Here is a 22454-nt window from a genome sequence, read left to right as displayed (position 1 = left end):
AGGAGATTATGGGGGAGAATGTGATTGTATTTGGATTTGGTAATTTCAAGATTAATGTGAAACTAGGAATTATATGGGGGAAAAAATGAAAATACTGGACATTTAGTAAAGTGAGATGTTTTTCACCCACTGAGTTATGGCTGGATATACCAGCTTTAAGATATATGTAGGTAAATATACATACATATACCAATTGTGCAGAAACTCACTTTTAATAGTAGAATAAGGCATGGAATGTGTATGAGACAATTCTACAGAGTCCATCAGAGATATCTGTCAGTTTTCACCTTATTGCTTATAAAACTTGATTTGGTTTATCTTAACAATAGGTTATTACCCACATATCTTGGCAATGCTGAGCCATCGTTCACTGAAGGAAATGTTTAGTTAAGTGCCTTCGTGCAGAGTGACAGTCCCTCAGGTGAGGACGTGAATTTATTCCCTCTGCATTCTCAACCCAGTGCATTTCCTCAATTGATCTCAGACAAGCTTTGCAACTTATTAAGTGCCATGGGAGGGGTTCATGTTTAGTTTTTCTGCCTAAAACTGTTACCAATGTACTCCCTATCATCATGTGTTTACTAGGCTAAATTTAGTAGACCTTTCTCCTCTTGCCCTAAAATTTACCTAGTTCCAATGGCTAGGTCTCCGCAGCAATTCTGCAGAATCACGTAGCTGGCACCTATCTGATAGCCATTTTTCATAGTAAGGGGCACCAGGTCTTCACAGCTCCAGCTAACTTTGGGTTCCCGTTTCATTGCCCATGAACCGATGCCCTTCCTCTGGCAATGAGATGATCCTGCCTGCTTGAGTATGTATTTCCTCTGTCAGCGCTACTGCCATGTGCCAGCCCATCAGCATGGATTCTAAAGGAAATGATCAGAAGATAAACTTCCGAAAATACTTGAGAAATTTGATGTTCTTTGATACATTAATAATTTATTTAGTAAAAGTGAAAGCAAAGTTGGAATTTGAAGTGTTTTAAGAAAATTAAATCAAATAAACTGATGCTTAGTTTCTCCAATATGTAATTGATACAGCCCATAATATACAGTTACTATAAAATAAAGGAACAGATTACGTCTTTTGGATCTATATAATTTTTATCATGTGTTGCTTCCAAAAATGGAAAAAGATGTTGATTGACTTTATCCTATCTTAAAGAAAAACCCTCCCTATATTTGATAGTTAAACAGTGCCTGCCGTTGAATTTAGAAATGTTTTCAGGACTTTCAAAATCTATGTTTCACATTGCAGTGAATATAACATTGTATCCTACTGCAGTTTGCTCTCCTAATTTTGTTGTGGTGAGTTGGTTTTGGCACATTTACCCAAAAAGGCAATAAGACTGATTTCTTATTATTCACAAATAATTGATGGAAGAACACAATCAGGCACAACCTGACTAAGGGATTGTGGCATTTTCAGTGAACTCAGGATTTCTATGGCTTAACATTTACAATCAGTACTAATCATGATGTTCTTTTGACATTTAAAAATAAATCTCCACTTTTAATTATAATTCTACATACTGGAGTTCCTTGCTCAGTATCTAATTACTTGTCTATAAGCTTAGAGGACTTATAGCAAGTTCCAAGTCTCATTTATTATACTCAGTAAAAGTGCCAGAATCTCCACTTTTCCCTTACATGTGTCACTTGGTCACTACAGCTTCAAATACCACATATGTGTTCCAGATAGAAAAAAGGTAAAGGATTAAGGGTTAGAGCTTTCTGACCCATTTTCTGAGGAAAGGAAAAGTTTCTAAGGAACATTTCTATACATCTCATTTGCCAGTGATAGTTCATATGTCTTACACTAACTACAAAGGAAGCTGGGCTTCCTTCCTTCCTTCTTTCCTCCCTTTCTCCCTCCCTCCCTTCTTCCTTTCCTTCCTTCCTTTCTTTCTATCCATGTATCCATCTCATTGGCTAGGACTTAGTTTCATGATCAAACTAGGAAGGATATGGTCATAATATCTATATCATAAGTCTATTTTTAGATCAGATGAATGATATATTCCAGGTAATATGGTAATATACACTCTGTACTTTTCACATTTATGTATCCAGTATTAGCTACAATTAAGTTTTTCTTAATAAAGATCTTGCTTATTGTATAATCCCTTTTTCTGTTTTATTGCTGAACTCTACCTGTCACTTTTGGGCACATTGTTGATGTTTGAGGGTCATATCAATGTAATTTAGAGGTTTATACCAGAACAGCCACCATTTACCTAAACCTGACCTATAGTTAAAAAGACAAGATTTTTGAGTGTCACTGAGCTTCACAAAGAAGCTCGTCAGAAGCCTAACAGAACAGTTAGACCCAAAGTAAATGCTACAAATTTCTTGTCCATTGTTCATGTATAAAGTCCTACTTTGCAGAGGAGGTGACCTTTATTTAACTTGTACATTTTCATTCCTAACACAAACTGGTCTACGGTAGACTTTTCCCTCTAAAACCAGGTCTTCTGGTTTGTACAGTGCAATCGGAGTGCTGATCTTCAAGTAGGAAAGAATGGCATGAGAATTCCTTTTTAAAAATGTAATAAACTCATAGATGACACCATTTTGACCCCTGAGGTTTATCTTTCTGGTAGTCAGCTCAAGAGATAAGGATCAAGATGTGTGACTACTTGAAAGAGAGGGCTCCTGGCTCACGAATGTGAAGAATTCATTTGTCAGTCTTTCAGGACACCTGTTGACGTCTAGTTCCAAATTTCAGCTAAATAGATTTTAGCAGCTGGTTTCTAATAAAATATTTCCAATTGTCACGTGTCCACTGGTATTCTTGCAGATATCATTTATGAGACTGTAAAATTAGTTATTCATATATGCGTGTGTACCAATACATGGAATTTCTAATTTTAAATATCAGAAATAGTGACTAAAACAAAAGTGTATTTCATCTAATTAAGGGCTTACATTCCTTGGGAATGAGAGGATTTTGACTGTCAGCTGGGACCTCAGCTGTGGCTGTGGTTGGAGCCTCTATATGTGGCCTCTCCACGTGGCCTGAGCTTCTTTGCAACATAGTGACTTTGTTTCGGTAGTGAGAACTCTGTGTGTGCATGTGTGTGCATGTGTGTGTGTGTGTGTGTGAGAGAGAGTGAGGGGTTGCAGCCTGGGGGAGAAACACATATGACTTTGCCTGATTGTATTTGTTAGCGTTAGTCACAAAGACCAGCCCGTTTTTTAAGGAAAGGAGGAATAGAGTCTTACTTTTTGCTGGGAGGAATTTCTAAAACTTGTAAACTTGTTTTAAAACCATCACAACAGCACACTGCAAATGCTCAATAAACATTGGTGGCTGCTTTCTTCCCCTTCAAATTTTCTCATCTGTTTTAGCTTAGAATAAGTCACCAGGAAACTCAGCAGGAAGGATAATTGTTATTGTACTTTTATCACTGCTATTATTTCAGTAGTATTGCTTAATAATTGTTTCCATTTTACATTTCTTATTTTGTAGGTATCTATATGTGTGTGTGTGTAAATACCTATAGGTATGCACGTGTTCAGCTGTGTTTATAGTAAAAATGTGTGTGTGTGTGTTTTCAGATGTGATGATAGCAAAAATAGCAAGAGCACTAGATTTGTAAACTAAAGCTTCAAGATTAGGTCCTGGCTCTGCCACTTATTAACTATATGACTTTATCTTTGAATTTTCTCCTTTGTTAAACAAAGCTAAAATTCATCACTACAGTTATTGAAAACTGTGATGTAAAGTATGTGAAAGCCCTTTGTAAACTGTAAACTATAGTATATGTACGGGTGTGATTGTTTAAGCACAAAAATAATTTGCATTCATGTCATGATGTCAAACAGGGTTTTATCTAGAGTGACCATAACACAGCCTTGGAGTTCTGCTTAAGGAGGAAATCTGAGGCTGAATCTCAGTGGGAAAAAGTCCCATGATTGCTTAACAGTGTTTGAAGTGGTATGGGAAGAAGCAATACATATTTTCTAGTCTTAAATTGTAAGTTGGTGTGTTCTGATATTTTTTCTTCTTTTAATTCCCATCAACTAAAATAAAAGGACCCTAGAGTGTTTAATAGATTCTTCTTAGCTGGGTATGAAGGTACAAAACTCCCATATTGAAATTCCATTCTTCTGGCAGGACCATTTGAGGCTGGCAAAATGATGATAATAAGAGTAGCTCTTTAAGGCAAAAGTCTACAAAATTGTACAAGACTGAGATGACAAAATGTTTGGCTGTGAACTGTTCTTCCATTGTGCCTATGTACACAAGATGTTGGAGGAAATGCTAAAAATGAAGCCCATGTTTCCTCTCATCCATGAACTAGTTATCAGTTATGAACTTTGGTCTGAAAACATCCTTAAAAAAAGTCACATTGACTGACACTATTATGATCAGGATTTAATTTCTGTTTGATTGCTAAGATCATTAGAACTAGCACTATAAACTCAATGACATCTAACCTCAACTGAACTCAACTCCCCACCTCCCCCTTGTTATTCCCCCTCCCTCCACTCCTCTCCATATTTGGGACACTGTTATGTGAACTCTGTACATGCATTGCACTAATTTCTTTACTGAATGGCTTTTGATCAGGCTTCTTACATTATGTGTCATTTGTCATTCCCCTCATATCCATAGTGGCTGTTGCTGGTATTTTTAGACTATGGCTCTTTTATGTTATTTTAAAAACCTGTGCATAGACCTGGATCTGTATTAAAGTCTGAATCTACTATTTTTTTTTCCTGCTATCCTTCCATTGATATTTCTGACTTTCTAAGTGGATGATAATTAGTGAGCCGAGTTTCTTCTTTGATAGGTTTCCCCCACTTGTCTACTTCAATTTCATTCCAGATTTCCCCTTTTATATTTTCAAAATCCTTTAATGTCAGTATAAGCTATTAATTTGATATGAGTAGCAGAGGATGCCAATAAAGATTATTTCTATAGGCAGTCTTTGTGTGTGTGTGTAAACCCCATCCAAACTTTGTAACCTTTGAGTCATGGATATTAATTCAAAGATTGTAATATTATGAATAGTGTGGTCTATTTTGATTGTTTAAAAGAACTTTCCATATATATTAACTCAATTTTTTGCCATAAGTCAAAAATTTTAAAGACTGGTTTAATATTTATAGTTAAGTTATTGTAGGGAGAGGTAAGACAATTGCTTTTAAAATTGATGTGTTGTCCTGACTGGAGTAGCTCAGTAGACTGAGCGAGGGCTGTGAACCAAATGGTCGCTGGTTCGATTCCCAGTCAGGGCACATGCCTGGGTTGCAGACCAGGTCCCCAGTAGGGGGCGTTTGAGAGACAACCACACACTGATGCTTCTCTCCCTCTCTTTCTCCTTCCCTTCCCCTCTCTCTAAAAATAAATGAACAAATTATTTTTAAAAAATAAAATAAAATTGATGTCTTAATTTGAGCCTCAAATCAATTAATTGAAATATATGAAACCTCTATCTAGCCTTTTAGGAATCGGATGTGAATAAATTTTTCTCAGATAAATCCAAAATTAATGGCTTAAATTTTAAAAAAGTATAATTGATCATGTTAATAAACTAAATTTGTGTCTTCCTTTCCACTCCAACTTCATCAAAATGACTGAAAAATATATCTACAGCTTTATAAAATAATTTATCTATGTACCTATTTTAAATTATAATAGAAAACAAAAAATATATAATGGTTTGGTCATAGACTTTGAAGAACTGGCTGGAAGATAGAAAGCAGATGAAATCAGATTGATAAAGAAGAGTTGTGCAAATAAACCACAAAATAGGCATAAAAGAAAACTACAGAATTAAGAGTAATTCTAGTGATGTTAAAAGGTTGGAGATAATAAACTGAAAAGCTGATTAAGTTGTAAGCAGGACTACTAATTAGCCCTACACAGGTATAATATTTATAACAGTTTTTTTAGTAATGAAAATGCATTATACAAGTTGACAAGCAGCTGCTGCCATGAGCCCCAAGAACCCAGGACCCTGGCCCTGGCTCAGCGCCCCCAGGACCTCCCTGTGACTCAGCATTCAAGGATTTAATACTTGGTAAGTAGGAGGCCTTGGCCTTCAGAACCCTGCTTCCATCCTGGTTATTAGGTACTCAGGTGCCTGTGTTAAATATTTTAAATATCAATATGGGACAATGTTCAAGGATAATGTTCAGGGACTATGATGACAGTTGGAATAGCTGGTCTCCATTTCTGGCCCCTTTTCTTTTCTGACACACGTCTTCTGGCAATGTCCGGGACACCTCTTTTCTTTCAGAAAGTGAAAAAAGCCAGTAGAGGGCTACAGAATTGGATATGAAGGAGAGAAGAGGAGAGCTTGAATTAGATCCAGAGCCTGGTCAACAGATATGGAGAAAAATAAAAGAAAATGAAATTTTTCAGAAGGTCGCAATAGTGCTTAGCACTTTGACTGTTTACTGTGTTTCAGGTGCTGTTCCTTAAGATTTATTTATTGGGACTTCCAGCCCAGATAGAGGCATAGGTAGATATATTTTGCCTTCTCACACAACCAAAAGAAGGACAACACCAAATTTAAAAACAAGAAATAACCAGAACTGCCAGAAAATTGAACTGTATGGAAGTCCAACAATCAAGGTGTTAAAGAAGAAACATTCATCCAGACCAGTAGGAGGGGCAGAATTGGGCAGCTGGGGAGGAGAGGACATGAGGCAAGGCAGTGGCTGGAGGACTGGGCAGGTGAGGAGATGGCTGGCCAACTAGGCAGTCGAACATTTGCGTGCAAGACAGACCGGGCAAACCCAGGGTTCCAATGTGGGAAAAGAAAGTCTTAAAAACGCTGACTGAAAAAAACTGTGGGGTTGAGGGTGCAGGGGAAATCCCCAGTCTCACAGGAGAGATTGTTGGAGAGACCCACAGGGTCCTAGAACACACACAAATCCATCTACCCAGAAATCAGCACCAGAAGAGCCCAATTTGCTTGTGGGTAGTGGAGGAAGTGACTGAAAGCTGGCCATGAGTCAAGCAAATGGCATTTTTCCCTTTCAGACCCCTCCCCCACTTACAGTGAAGTGACGTGGGTTGCCCAACCTTGGCAAATACCTAAGGCTCCACCCCTTACTACATAACAGGTGTGCTGAGACAAAAAAAAATATGGCCCAAATAAAACCACAGATCAAAGCTCCAGAAAAAATACAACTAAGCAATGAAAAGACAGCCAACCTATCAGATGCAGAGTTCAAAACAATGGTAATCAGGAAACTTACAGAAATGGTTGAGTATGGGTGCAAAAGAGAGGAAAAAGTGATGGCTATACAAAGTGAAATAAAAAAAAATGTACAGGGAACCAACAATGAAGAGAAGGAAACTGGGACTCACGTCAATGATGTGGAGCCGAAGGAAGAAATAAACATTCAGCCAGAACAGAATGAAGAAACACGAATTCAAAAAAAATGAGGAGAAGCTTAGGAACCTCCAGCACAACTTTAAACATTACAACATCTGAATCATAGGGGTGCCAGAAGGGGAAGAAGAAGAGCAAGAAATTGAAAACTTATTTGAACAAATAATGAAGGAGAACTTCCCTAATCTGGCAAAGGAAATAAACTTCCAAGAAGTCCAGGAAGCTCAGAGAGTCCCAAAGAAGTTGGACCCAAGGAAGCACACACCAGTGCACATCATAATTACATTACCCAAGATTAAAGATAAGGAGAGAATCTTAGAAGCAGCAAGAGAAAAGGAGGCAGTTACCTACAAAGGAGTTCCCAAAAGACTAGCTGATTTCTCAAAAGAATCTTACAGGCAAGAAGGGGCTGGAAAGAAGTATTTGAAGTCATGAAAGGCATGGAACTACATTCAAGATTATTCTATCCAGCAAAGCTGTCATTTAGACTGGAAGGGCAGATAAAATGCTTCCCAGATAAGGTCAAGTTAAAGGAGTTCATCATCACCAAGCCCTTATTATATGAAATGTTAAAGGGACTTATCTAAGAAAAAGAAGATGATTGAAAATGTGAACAGTAAAATGACAACAAACTCACAACTATCAACAACTGAACCTTAAAAAACCAAAAATGAACTAAGCAAACAACTAGAACAGGAACAGAATCACAGAAATGGAGATCACATGGAGGGTTATCAGTGGGGATGGGGAGGGAAGAGAATGGGGGAAAAGATACAGGGAGTGAGAAGCATAAATGGTAGGTACAAAATAGACAGGGGATTAAGAATAGTATGGGAAATGGAGAAGCCAAAGAACTTATATGTATGACCCATGGACATGAACTAAGGTGAAGAATGATGGTAGGAGGGGGAGTATGGGGTAGCAGGGAATAAAAGGGAGAAAAAAATGGGACAATTGTAATAGCACAATCAATAAAATATATTAAAAAAGATTTACTTATTGATTCCTTCCAATAACTTTACCAGGAAGATTACTATTGATACCCCCATTTTATGGGTCTGAAAACTAAGGCTCAGAGAAGTACAGTGAATTGCCTAGGGTCACAGAGCTAGTTAGTGGCAAAGCTGGGATATGCACTTTGGCTTTCTAGCTTCACTCTTACCTTCTGCACAATCCTGTCTCTCAAGTACTTTGAACTGTTATACTCCCAAGGGAAAGACATCACATGTCAATTAGGAGACCTTGCTCACTTGCTTCCTAATAACCACTGATAGTGTATTCCCTAGTATACAGTATATACAGTAGTATATACAGTAGTGTATAACCACTGTTCAGTGTATTCCCTATTTGTGCAGGTAGACAAAATAAATTTCTGTTGACTTTTACCTTTAATTGCATTTACTTTATAATAAGAAAAATTGAGAATAAATGAACTAAGGTTTCAAAGCGACAATTTAGAGTAAAAAAATGAAACTAAGCAACCAAACATAAGGGAGACATTAATTAGGCAAGCATTAATGACATAAAATTTATTAATGATAAACTACTGAGAATTATTTGGTAGGATTTAATAAAACAAAAGCACAACATAATAGATATGATCAATAAAACAAGATATGGTTTTCTGAATAAGCCATATAAATTAAAAAAAGGTCCAAATAAAAATAATCAACTACCTATATTGGGCAGAAGTAGAAAGTCATAGTTATTGCTTTGGAGAAGATTTTTTAAATGTAAAAGTACCTGGCATGGCTACATATGAATGTGTTTTGCAATCTATATTAATTTTGGATGGAATATATAGGTGGCCAAAACTGACTTAAGATGAGGTAGATAACTAAATTTATAAATAAACACAGAAAAAATAGAAAAAATGGAAAAGTTAATAATCTACGCTTATAACAGTATAGGCAAAACTAGTGGTTTTGACAAAACCATCAGATAAAAAGAATCTTTAAGTAATATTGTTTCAGAATATAGAAAAAGGCAGAAAACATCTCAAATCATTCTATAAACCTAGTATATCTCTATTAATCAGTCAAGATAACAAAAAAGAGAATCATGGACTTATTTTACTTATAATACTTTTTAAAACACCAAATAAAATATAACCCAAAGAATTCCATCAACATCTTAAAAGGAGTAATGTAAAGTTGGTTTTATCCCAGAAAAGCAAGCATGGCTCAACATTAGAAAATCAATGCACATAATTTATTAAATTAAATAATTAAATGCCATTGTCAGAGAAGCCAAGAATCCTTTGGTAAAATTTAATACTCATTTGTAACCAAAATTCTTAACTAACTAGAAAAAAAAGGAAATCTTTATAGTTAATGATAGGTGTATCACTCAGGGCTCTGTCTAGGATACAAAAATATTCTAGGTATGTCAAGGGGAAATTTAATATAAGAAATTGATTACTTTCAAAATGAAGTATGCACTTTGTGGTATCTCATCCCCATAAATATTTTAGAAACTCATTAGTTGTCAAGGCAAGAGAAGTGAAGGCTACGGAAAGCTCACCATCAGATTGCAGGTTTGTCAGTAGCTTTCAGGAAATTAGAAAGCTGCTTCTAACATTCTGGTTAGGAACTGCAGGAGACCACTGCTTCTGTTAACAGCTAGCTGCTGTGCTGGGCTGGCTGGCTCCAGAGGGCATTCTAGAGGTTGCTGCAGAACCTCACATCACCCAAAGCTCAAGCACCTGCCTATGGCTGCTGGAGGTGAAATCATGGGTTCACTTTCATTCTGACTTCCACATCTCACACGAGTGCTTCCCAGTGGCAGAATTGAAACTGGAGGCTTGTGGGCACAGGATGTTAGGACATGTTTTCAGGCTTCCAGCCCTGTAGTATGGAGAGAAAGTCCAAGGGAGGTAGAATTGTGTATGAATAGAAAAATCTGTCACAATGAGGATGTGCAAACTCTAGAGCAATCATTATGACCAATGATGAAATATTAAAAGTATACCCATTGCAGTTAGTAACAAAGACATATGTGCTATGACATTGCTACCATTCAAAATTAAATTCCTATGAAATTAGATGAGGTAAGAGAAAGTATTAGAGATGGTAATATTGGGAAGGGAGAATTAATAGTCACACTTTTCAAACAATGGAAAAGTCCATCTGAAAAATCCAGGAATTAGTAGTCAAAATATTTCAAGAATTTCTATTAATCAATAAGAAAAAAATCAAAACCCAAATAGGAAAATAAATATAATATATAAATAGTAATTCATAGAACAAACACAAGGAATGAATAAACATCATTAGTTATCAGGGAGTTAAATTTTTAAGCAAAAAAATGTGATACCAATCTTTGCTTTTATGATCGACAAATATTAAGTATGTCGATAATATCCAGGATTTATTATGTGTGTGAAACCACATATTCTTATGTATCGTGATGGCATTAGAAGCATGATCTTTTTTTGAGAGAAATGTGACTGTCTATGAAAATATACGAGGTCTGTCCAGAAAAAGTCCAGCCATCATCAATCTAATTAGAATGGTTTGCATGACATCGATGTAATCTGGCAGCCAAGGAGTGTAGACTGGAACATGCATGCATGAACAGTGATGACTTCACTGTACTAGTTAGTAGGGGGAGGTGGACACCATCGATGAGCATGTTTACTGTGCGGCCATCACCTTCAAAATGACTGAGTGAGTAGAGCAACGAATCTGCATCAAATTTTGCATTATGCTTGAACATTCCTCACAGGAACCATTTGGATGATTCAGAAGGCCTCAGCTATGGGCAAGTGGTGATTGGCAATTTCATCACAATAACACATAATCATGTCTCGTGCAGAGTTTTTTCGTGAAACATCAAATCACTAGGTTACTCAGCCCCACTACAGCCCAAATTTGGTGCCCTGCAACTTCTGGCTTTCCCCAAAACTAAAATCACCTTTGAAAGGGAAGAGATTTTAGATCATCAGTGACATTCACGAAAATATGATGGGGCAGCTGATGATGATTGGGAGAACTGTATGAGGTCCCAAGGTGCCTACTTTGAAAGAGACTGAGGTGTCTTTGTCCTATGTACAATGTTTCTTGTATCTTCTTCAATAAATGTCTCTACTTTTCCCATTATGTGGCTGGATACATTCTGGACAGACTTGGTATGTATGTAGTCAGCAATTTTACCAGGTATCTAACCTATAGGAAATTCATACTAATGCAAAACTATGCATGTAAAAGTGTGATAAATTAAGCAGTATTTTTAAGCCCACCAAATGGAAATTCCTTAAGTTTCTATTAGCAGGGTAATGCTTAAATGAATAGTGGTTTTTATATATGGAAAAATATTATTCAGTCATTAAAAAGAATCAGCCACATCTTCATGAACTTGGAAATATGTCAATTATGTATATTTTAAAAGAATGTGGGAAGATGTAGAGCTGTCCATATAATATGGTTTCCTTTATGTTAAGTAGCATGCATTTGCATATTTGTCCATACATTAGGGAAATGACTTGAAAAAAGGTGATAAATGAAGCATTTAAACTGTCAAAATTGATTGCCTTTGGGAAGAAGAGTGAGATGGGAAGGAAGGTATATGGTGGAAGAAATAAAATGAGACTTGCATTTTTTCTCACTTTTTATATTTTTGATTTTTATGAAATTTTCAGAAATGAGAATGTATTACTGAGGTTCTTGTTAAAAACAGAAAAAGTCACATTTTCTAGTTCTCTCCCTTATTTCCCATTTTGTCTTTGGTTTTTTAAATGACATGACCTACCCCACACCACCAAAACCTGGAGCATGAAAGCCAGGGGCAGATGATTTCTTTATCTGCTACTACTGCTCTTGCCTAACAGGGTCCATCTTCAGTTTTGCATCCCTAATCCCATCTGCTTTAATTGTGGTTCTCCATGTAGACTCTTCTTACTAGAATTTGAGTTTCCCTCTCCCTCCTAGGATTCTGTTGAGAGAACAGTTCTTTCACTGTAGTGTCTATGCTTATATTTTCTATGCAATATGATAAAATAGTGATCTTTTAAAATTGGCCCACTTTCATACAGTGACCTTACAGAGAGAGAAACTGAGACTCAGAGAGCTTGACTGGCAAATTCATACAGCTTTTCATGGCCTTTGTGGTCTTGAATTCTCTGTTTTCTTGTCTGTGAAATGAATCATTTCTAACTAATGACGCACATAATCTTTTTCAACTTTACCATTTCATGGTATTTAAGTGAAGATAAAATCTACTGCTTTAAATGACAGTGATTTCCTAGATTTTAGTAGGTATGCTTTGTTATTTAATTTTTGCTATGTGTCACTCATCACACCCATTTAGGGTCACAGTTTATGTTGAACTATGGCAACAGAAGGCCCCAACTAAGCCAGCCTCTGAAATCTAGCGACAGACTGTGGTATTTTCTTAGATAAAGCATGAAAACATGGATACACACACACACTTACATATACAGTTGTTTAATAGACCAAACCAAAATGTTTGTATTTGAGTGTATTATGAAATAATATATTAACATTCTATGACTTTCAATATATGATTATGAAAATGCATTTGCACATAAAAGATAAATATAATTAGTAAAATATGAATTATGTACCCTTGAGTAACACTTTTATCTTAGTTCACAAATTAGAATATATTTCTTATGATTTTGGAGGGCAAGATCAATGATTATATTTTCAACAAGAAACTACGCATTAGCTGAGTGAACACCTTAAATGCAGAATATTGACAAGCCAAATATCTGAGAAAGAAGGAGGGATATGCCAAAAAAAGATATAAGCTAGTTACTGTAGGCTGTCAAGGTGTATTTTTCCCATTAATATTGTTGTTATTTCCCTTGAGATACAGAATTTATACTGAATCATAAGATTTTCTAAGTTTCAACTCCCCACTTCTACCATTGTCCTTGACATGACAATCCAATTTTGGATGAATTGGAAGTCTTTTAACAGGTCAGGTCAAACTAAATATGCTGTTATTTCACCAATTAGGAAAAGAACTATAGGGACAGTATATGTATATTTCTATTAGGATAACAAGCATTTATATTATCTAGCTGTCTAACTGATTCATAAATGTAATCCCATTTCAAGTATGGTTTTGGTGTGTGTGTGTATCAATGGAGGAGGACTTAATAATTTTCAGATTTATTTATTTTTTATTTTTATTTTTTTATAGATTTTATTTATTCATGTTTAGAGAGAGGTGGAGAGAAGGAGAATGAGAGGGAGAGAGACATCAATGTGTGGTTGCCTCTCATGTGTCCTGTACCAGGGGCCTGGCCTGCAACTCAGGCATGTGCCCTGACTGGGAATCAAACTGGAGACCCCTTGGTTCTCAGCCTGTGCTCAATCCCCTGAGCTACACCAGCCAGGGCTAATTCTAAAATTTATTTAAAAAACAGGAAGAAAAATATATTGAGATTTTAAAGAATAAGAAAGGGAGTGCTTATACTGCCAGATGCTGAAGCCAATTTTAAAGCTAAAATAATTGTAGTAGAGTTGCACTGACTCCAAAATAGACTAAAAAAATTTAAAGGAATGGATTTGAAAGCCAAGAAAGAAACCTAACACATATTAAGCAAGTTGCATCAAATCAGTGGCAAAAGATGAAGTAGTTGGTTAACAGGTATTGAACTATTTCGTAAAATATGTTAAAGGTTACTCAAAATAAGATTCAGAAGAATTAAATGAAGTATAACATTAATTTATAGTGACTTGGTAAACACCTATATGATGCTGGACTATCAAAAGGATTTTTCACATGACATCAGAAAAGAACCTATAAATACAAGTGAAAAATTTTACTTTTAAAAGACTTCTCTATAGCAAAATATCAACATAAACATTAAAAAGGCAATAGCAAACTGGAAAATATGTCATAAACTAAATTATTATTCTTAATAAACTAAGTTATTTCTCATCAGTTAAAACAAACCAACAAACCAACAAACCAACATACAACCACATAGATGACATCAGGCAAGGGATATGAACAATCGAGTCATAAATGAAGAAATAAAAATGGCTGATAAATATTAGAAAATGATTTTTTACTGTTGATTGTTAAAAATGAAAGAAACAACATAGCAAATGTTTTATGTACTTATTTATATTTTGCATTATTGAATAAATATCAAGGTACTGTAGAAATGTTATAATATAAACACAAAATATAAAAAGCTGAAAGAACTGGCAAATACAAAAATAAATGAGAAACAATAACAAAGCAAATAGGAATATAGAAAAAGTAAGAGATAAAATTACTATGCAACTGTATAATTTTCTAGATATGTCATCAATATGACTTCCTATCATTTAGAGAAAAACTTAAGAAATAACAAACATTTACAAGAGTTATATTGTCCATAATATAAGAACAAAACTCTGGATGGCTACCTTATTACTGGGAATGTGTACTATAACATTGGTCCTTAAAAGGAAATTCAGTAGATAAAAAAGTAAATTCTAGAAGCATGACTATCTAAACCTTCTCTATGAAAGGTACACATAAACTGAGATAAAGATTTCTTGGCTCTTTGAGATGAGGTACACTTTCAACTTATATTTGCTTGCATTTCTAAAAGCACTACTATGTACACATTTGGTGCTCAAAAATTTTTGATGGTGATTAGCTTAATGTTCAAAACTTCTTTGTCTCCTTCCGTTTATAAACCTGAATTAGTTTCAAGATGTTGATTGCACATGTGATGACACCATTTATACTGTAGCAATCAATATTTCAGTCATGTGCATGTATTTATTTATGGTATAATGTCTACATTTGGACAAAAAACAAACAATTATATTTTATTGATTATGCTAATACAATTGTCCCAATTTTCTCCCTTTGCTCTCTCCACCCCACACGTACCATTCCTTCAGGCAGTCCCCACATCTTTGTTCCTGTCCGTGGGTCATGCATATCAGTTTTTTGGCCACTCCTCCTGTACTGAACTTTAAATCCCCATGGCTATTCTATAACTACCTATTTGTACTTCTTAATCTCTTCACCTCTTCACCTGTTTCCCCACACTCCCCTCCCATCAGGCAACCCTCAAAATATTCTACATATCCATGATTCTGTCTCTGTTCTTCTTGTTTGCTTAATTTGGTTTTTAGATTCAACTGCTGATAGCTATGTATTTTTTTGCCATTTTATTGTTCATAGTTTTGATCTTCTTTTTCTTAAATAAGTCCCTTTAACATTTCATGTAGTAAGAGCTAAGTGATGATGAACTCCTTTAGTATTTTCTTGTCTGGAAAGCTCTTTACCTGCTCTTTGAGTCTGAATGATATCTGCTGGATGGAGCAATCTTGGCTATAGGTTCCTGCTTTTCATGACTTTGAATATTTCTTGCCAGTCCCTTCTAGCCTGCAAAGTCTTATGAGAAGTCAGCTGACAGTCTTTTGGGAACACCTCTGTAGGTAACTAACTGCCTTTCTCTTGCTGATTTTAAGATTCTCTCTTTATCTTTAACCTTTGGCATTTTAATTATTATATGTCTTGGTGTGGGCCTCTGCATCCATCTTATTTGGGACTGTCTGTGCTTCCTGGACTTGCATGTCTAATCCCTTCACCAAATTAGGGAAGTTTTCTTTCATTATTTTTTCAAATAGATTTCCATTTTCTTGTTCTTTCTCCTCTCCTTCTGGCACCCTTATGATGCAAATGTTGGGATATTTGAAGTGGTTCCAGAGGCTGCTTACACTATCCTCATTTTTTTAAATTCTTTTTTTCTTCTTCTTATCATTGGTTGTTTTTTGCTTCCTTATGTTCCAAATCATTGATCTGATTCTCAGCTTCATCCATTTTACTGTTGTTTTCCTGTAAATTGTTCTTTATTTCAATTAGTGTATTCTTCATTTCTGATGGGATCTTTTTCATGCTGTTGAGGTCCTCACTAAATTCATTGAGTATCCTTATAACCAGTGTTTGAACTCTGCATCTGACAGACTGCTTATCTCCATTTTGTTTAGTTATTTTTCTGGAGTTTTGATCTGTCATTTCATTTGGGCCATGTTTTGTTGTCTCCTCATTTTGGCAGCCTTTCTATGTATTAGGTAGAGCTGCTATGTCTCCCAGGCTTGGTAGAGGGCCTAATGTTAGGTGTCCTGTGGGGTCCAGTGGCAAATCCTCTTGTAACACTTGAGCTAGATATTTGAGGTGTGCCCTCTGTGTTGGCTGAGTACCCCCTCCTCTTGTAATTGAGCCTTTATTGCTATTGGCAGGTCAATGGGAGGGATTTACCCAGTATGATCAGCTACAAAGACTGGCTTTGGCCACTGGCCACCAACCTCCACCCTCTGTGGAGGATCAGCTGTGCAAGGGCAGAATTTTGGTACACTGGCATGGTCTGTGGCTGTCCACTAAGTACACTGACTCTGGGGTTTCCTGGGTGTTGCTGGCCAGCATTAGCCACCACCTATGTTCGGCCCGTGCCATCTAGCATGAGCTACAAAGTATTCTGCAGATGGCTGATAGTTCTGCTAGGCTTGGAGATTCCCAGGCAAAGCCACACTATGAACCTAGCTGGCTGCTGTTAATGTCAGCCACTTAGCAAGAGTTGTGGGGGCTGGGGACTTTCTGTGGCTGGCTGTTGCCTGTTTGAGAGGATTTAGGGAGATGGGAAGCATGAGTCAAGAGAAGTCATTCATAATGAAAAGCCAATGTTAACAACTTGGGAGGAACTATAACTTGGTTGGGGTGGAGCTTCAGAGAATCACAGGGTGGGGCAAACTGTGAGCCAAGTTGCTGGAGTCTCAGATATGGGACTTATCTGTTGGCTATGTGGCCTGAGTAAGGAGGGTTCAGAAAAGGAACAATGGCCTCTGCCTGCCATTCTGTCTGGCAGAAATTTGCCCCCCAGCTCTTGCCCTGATGCCAGACACTTTAGTTCCTCCCTGTCTGCCATTGGTGCCTTTCAAGATGCTGCCCCAGTGCTGGAGCTCAGAGGGAGTGAGTCTGAATAAGTCCATGTATGGGTCCTTTTAGAAGAGCTGCTTGGAAATCCAGCAGTTTCTTGCACCAACTCAACCCCTGCTGGTTTTCACAGCCAGAAGTTTTTGAGGCTTATCTTCCTGGCACTGGAAACTTGGGCAGTGGGGTCTGCTGTGGGGCCGAGATCCCTCATTCCTGAGGTATCCCTCCTGAGTTTTAATTCACCGCACATGGGTATGGGACCAGCCCTTTTCATGTCTGCCTCTGCTACCAGCTTGGATGGATGTGGTTTCTTTAATTCCATAGTTGTTGGACTTCCCTTCAACTTGATAACTGACAGTTCTGAGTGATGATTGTTCTGTAGTTTAGTTGTAATTGTGATGTGGTTCTGTGAGGAGGTGAGCCATGTTTACCTATGTCTCCATCCTGGCCAGAAGTCCTCCCAATCACATATTTTTCTTCCTATCTTTCTCCTCATAGTGATCTGGAGAAGTTTAGTGCCTTTAGTTGTATCCAAACCTTTCTATCACCCTCCTTTTCTTAAATAATGTATTTTTTATACATAGATCACCAAACAGAGAAAGGGCTGTCAGGAACTCTGGTGATCCAGAATTAAGGACATCCCTTTCATCCCTTTCATTTGTCATGTCTGTGTATTTGGAGAATTGGCAGTTCATTGGTTTATGAAATCATTGTTAGAAAGCACTTGGGGCCATGAATTATCATGTTGGCTATCTACATTTGTATAACCTGATATAATTTGGTCACCTTTACATAATTATGAGCCTTCTAGAGCATAAATAGAAGAGTCACCAATTCTGCAACATTCAAAATTATACAAATGTCAGCAATATATAGCGTCCAATTTTCCCAACCTTGCCTTTAAAATGTTTACTTTTTTTTGATATCTAGCCCATTCTCTCAGATAACTGACCCCTCTTTTGGAAATGATTTACTCTACTGCTTTGCTGTAGATGGCCCCAACCAGAGTTCTCAGTACTTCCTATATATGCCACCATGTGCTGGTAAACTGGCTGTCTGGAAAAAGGAAAAGGCCTGATTTATAGTGTTTGCTGATTTCTGTGGTGTAAATATTTCCACTATGGCCAATTTCAGCTACCAACATTTTATCCAGATTTCAGATTACTGAATATTGAAAATTGGTTCTTTTAAGCAAGAACTCACTGGTTGGAGCACACTGTTGTGTGTGTGTAAATATAACTGACGGTCCCTTTGGATATAGTTTTGAATCTGTTTAGGATTCTGTGAGCTAAAATGAAAATCTAAAGGTAGACTCAAAATCATTTAGGGATTTGTTGCAAATTTACTTGTAGACTGTTAAAATTCTTCCCTAGTAATCACCTATGTCTTTTAAGAAATATTGAAAGCTTTCCCATGAAGTCTTGGCTTTTAAAATGCCATTTGCATTCTTTTGGCCTCTGTAATACCTATGCATTTAAATGTATCACTGGTTCCCCCTCCTCCGTCTATTGGCAGGCAGCATCTCTTCGTCTAAGAACATCTATAGATGTTCTTAGATGGTGCAGGATCAGCTTGAATGGTTGGTGACTTGAAGTGATTATCTTTCATAGCTCCAGCTGCAAACCAGAAGAGAGGATAGAACTGTTTTCCCCCTGCTCCTTGAGGGTTGGTCTGTGCCTAGATAAGAGGTTAGTATAATGGATAGGAAGCCAGTCATAAACTATTATTAGACATGTATGAACTTAGAAAGGCTGAGGTGAGGGCGTATAAGGATGGGTACAAAGAAACATTGCTTTTGTGGCAAAGATAATTATATTCGTATTTCTGCAAGATAAATGCATGTGTCTCTAGGTGTTAACTGGTGTTTGAAATTTCCAGGATTAGAACTTAATTTTGAAATCCTAGCTATGTGTCCTGACCAGGAATCAAACCCCAAACCCTTTGGTGTACAGGGCAACATTCCAACAAACTGAGCTACAGCAGCCAGCCTAGTGAGTGCTTTTATTTATTGACATCTGTCACTTTTTATTAACAGACAATACTAATGGCTAACAATGAGTACTGACTATGCTAGGCATTTGCTAATCACTCTGTATCACTTCATGTGATTCTCACAATAACTCCATGGAAGAGGTATATTAGGACTACTTTATAATTGGGAAAAGTAGGGCTTAGAGAAGTTGAAGGTTAGATTCAATTTAAAATTATTTTTTGCATGATTTCAAACCTATTTGTTAATTTACAATTTATATGTGATTAATTTTCAAGTTATGGGAGTAAAGTGATAAAAAAATTAACAGTATTTAACAGACACATGTACTAACTTTGGAATGGCAGGTCTAAACTGTCAGTCAAACTTTGAATGGGTGAAAGGTTCTCGTAGTGGCAGTGTGGTTTGAAGGCACTGCTTGGTGGGCAAGGCAACAGCATGTGACATTTCTATCATTGTAATGCAGTAATTTATTGGACCAGAATTCACAAAATTCTTTCCCCCTACTATATGCACCCTTCAAGTATTCTGAGATTATGCCTTATAGACTCCTGTGCTCCTAACTCAAGTAAAATCATGGCTGAACAATGCAATGGGAGCCAGGAGGCACACAGATACATTTTTTTTTCTAAAAGGCTGACACCAATGGAATACAAATCTAGACTCTCAAATACATTTAAAAAAATAAATTAATAAGCATTATTGATTCACCTTGCATCATGTTTCACCGTGGTGTACAACACTTTGTATGTAAGAATTCCCAAGAGTTCATACCTTATGTCTATTATAGAGCTGTTGAACATTTCCAGGGACTATATCTCTGTTCATGAATAAGCATTTTTAGTGTTCATATATTTACATAAACTGTTTACTTCATATTGGTGTGATATGGAGGAAAAAAAGAGGTATAACTGCCCTTTTTAAAAAACCTACCAGCATATATCTCCTTTTTTTTCTTCTGCAAAATTTCAGTTTAAGTGTTTTTGAATCACTTGCCACTTTCCAGGAACCTAACCAACATGTAAATTGTGAGATTTTAATATATATGTGTCACAGAATTGTTTAAAAAAATCACAGCCCTGAAAAAGAAAGAACAAACATATTAAACAGGAGTGATTACTGCTCAAATCTGAAGAATTCAGGGCAAAAAATAAAATGTAATTAGATAATTCTTGTTATCCTTTGGAAGAAAGTGTTCTGTTTTTTAAAGAAAAGTGACATTTTCTCAGAAAATATATTCTCATAATAATTTATTACAACTGACCTTTTTAAAAGAACATTGAACAACATAATACTTTTCTTTACAGTTTTATAGCAAGGATACAGGTAGTCTTCATATGACTGTTTTTTATGTTCACCTTTAGTAACAATTCAAGGACATAAAAAATAAAGGTAATTTTATTGGGGTAGGTGTAGCTCATGAAGTTCAGGGATGTATAAAATAGTGTATGAAAAATTAGCAAACAATACAAGGCAGCCTGTAATCACGTGTTTTCCTGTAAGAAATAGATTCTAGACTTTGGTCAGAGAAAAAAGATAACAGGAATTAGTGTAGTGATTGCTCTTTAGGAAGAAATAAGGCTGATACTTGACCCAGGCCTTGAGGATAAGGATACATGAGTGGTTATGGGTAAGTAGATAAGTAAAGGTACATAAGGTAAGTGAAAGTTAAGAGTATCATGCTATCAGGATCAAGGGTGAAAAATGATAAAAACTTTATCTGGGTGGGACATACCATTTGTAGTAAAAAATGCTGAAAGACATAGTTTGTGGATTGTAAAGTCCAGTAGGGCACAACTTGTGTCTTGCTTGTTTCCTCAGCACCTAAGACAGTGCCTGTACCTGACACATACTAGGAGTTTTATCTGTATTTTTGCCTGACTTTTGTTGCCTGAGATAAGGATCTATATGTAAAGTGGGTTCACATATGTAAGTTTGGCTCCAGAATTGTGGAAATATCATTACAATAAAAATCAGAAATCCTGAGTTCAAATTTTGATGTCATATACTATCCAGTTGAATACATTTGTCTAATTTATCTACTCACTAAAGTTTAGTATTTTTATCTGTAAAACGAGGATTAAAATGTAAGTATATCAGATCCATTGTAAAGCTATATGAGAGAGAACTCTTTGTAAGCTATTCTTTCATTCTCTCACTTAAAATGCAATAAATAAATAGGAATCATTCATGTCTAATTACACTACACTTCATCTAGATGGCTGAGATTGTTATGTGTTCATCATTTAATTGTATCATCTTTCTAGGCACACAGCTAAACTATATTTCCCAGCCTCCTTTGCAGTTAGACAGAGACATGTGACTCAGTTCCAGCCAATAGAATGTGGGTAAAGGTAATGTATGTCACTTCCAATCCTGCCCCATAAAACCCTCGGATACAGCCTTCTACATTCTCATTTCCTTTTCATTTGCATAATGGAGAAGACTCTGAAAATCTAGAAGATGAAGGCAAAAGATAGAGCTTAGGTTCCTAAGTCACCACTTGATGGAAAGCCACCTAGAGGGAAGGGGATACTTGACAAGGACTATCCACATTAGATAACTGCATTAACTATATTTCTGTTGTGTTGAGTAACCTGAAGTATTGGGATTAATTTTACAGTGGTGATTCCATAGAGTCTGAAAAATAGAGCAGGAAGTCACTGAAGGTCTCCACCAGATAGCATCATATATACACAGTTGTGTATGGATGAGCAACTATGCAGTTGTACACCTCAGGAATTGAAAGTAGTGTCAGAGCAGATAAGACTAAAGGAGGTTTTTGTGGGGATTAAGTGTCAAGTGCTTGAACTCCTACAGGATACTATAAATGGTGGAAATATGGAGATGCATATATACTCAGAGGATGCTGAGATAAGGATTGAACTGTACACTAGGCTAATGAGGCAAGTAATTGGGAAAACAAGTGATACAAGCTCAATTAGAAAAATTAAGTAACTTTGTTTTATAAGGGCAGTGTCCTTTTGTCCAGCTATAGGAGCTGTATTGAGCTGAGACCTGAAAAATTGTGCCTTTGGGACAGACCAGTAGCTCTTTTCAACATTTAAAAAAAATCTGATTTCTATTCATGATCACAAGGAATCAATAGACAAACAGACCTATCCTCATCCCATGGTTCGCAACATGGGAGGTGCACACCAGCAATTTATTACAAATCCTTTCATGCATTTTGGTTAT

The sequence above is a fragment of the Desmodus rotundus genome, chromosome 2 (genome assembly GCF_022682495.2).
Source record: "Desmodus rotundus isolate HL8 chromosome 2, HLdesRot8A.1, whole genome shotgun sequence".
Classification (NCBI taxonomy): Eukaryota; Metazoa; Chordata; class Mammalia; order Chiroptera; family Phyllostomidae; genus Desmodus; species Desmodus rotundus.
This window is presented reverse-complemented; position numbering follows the sequence as displayed.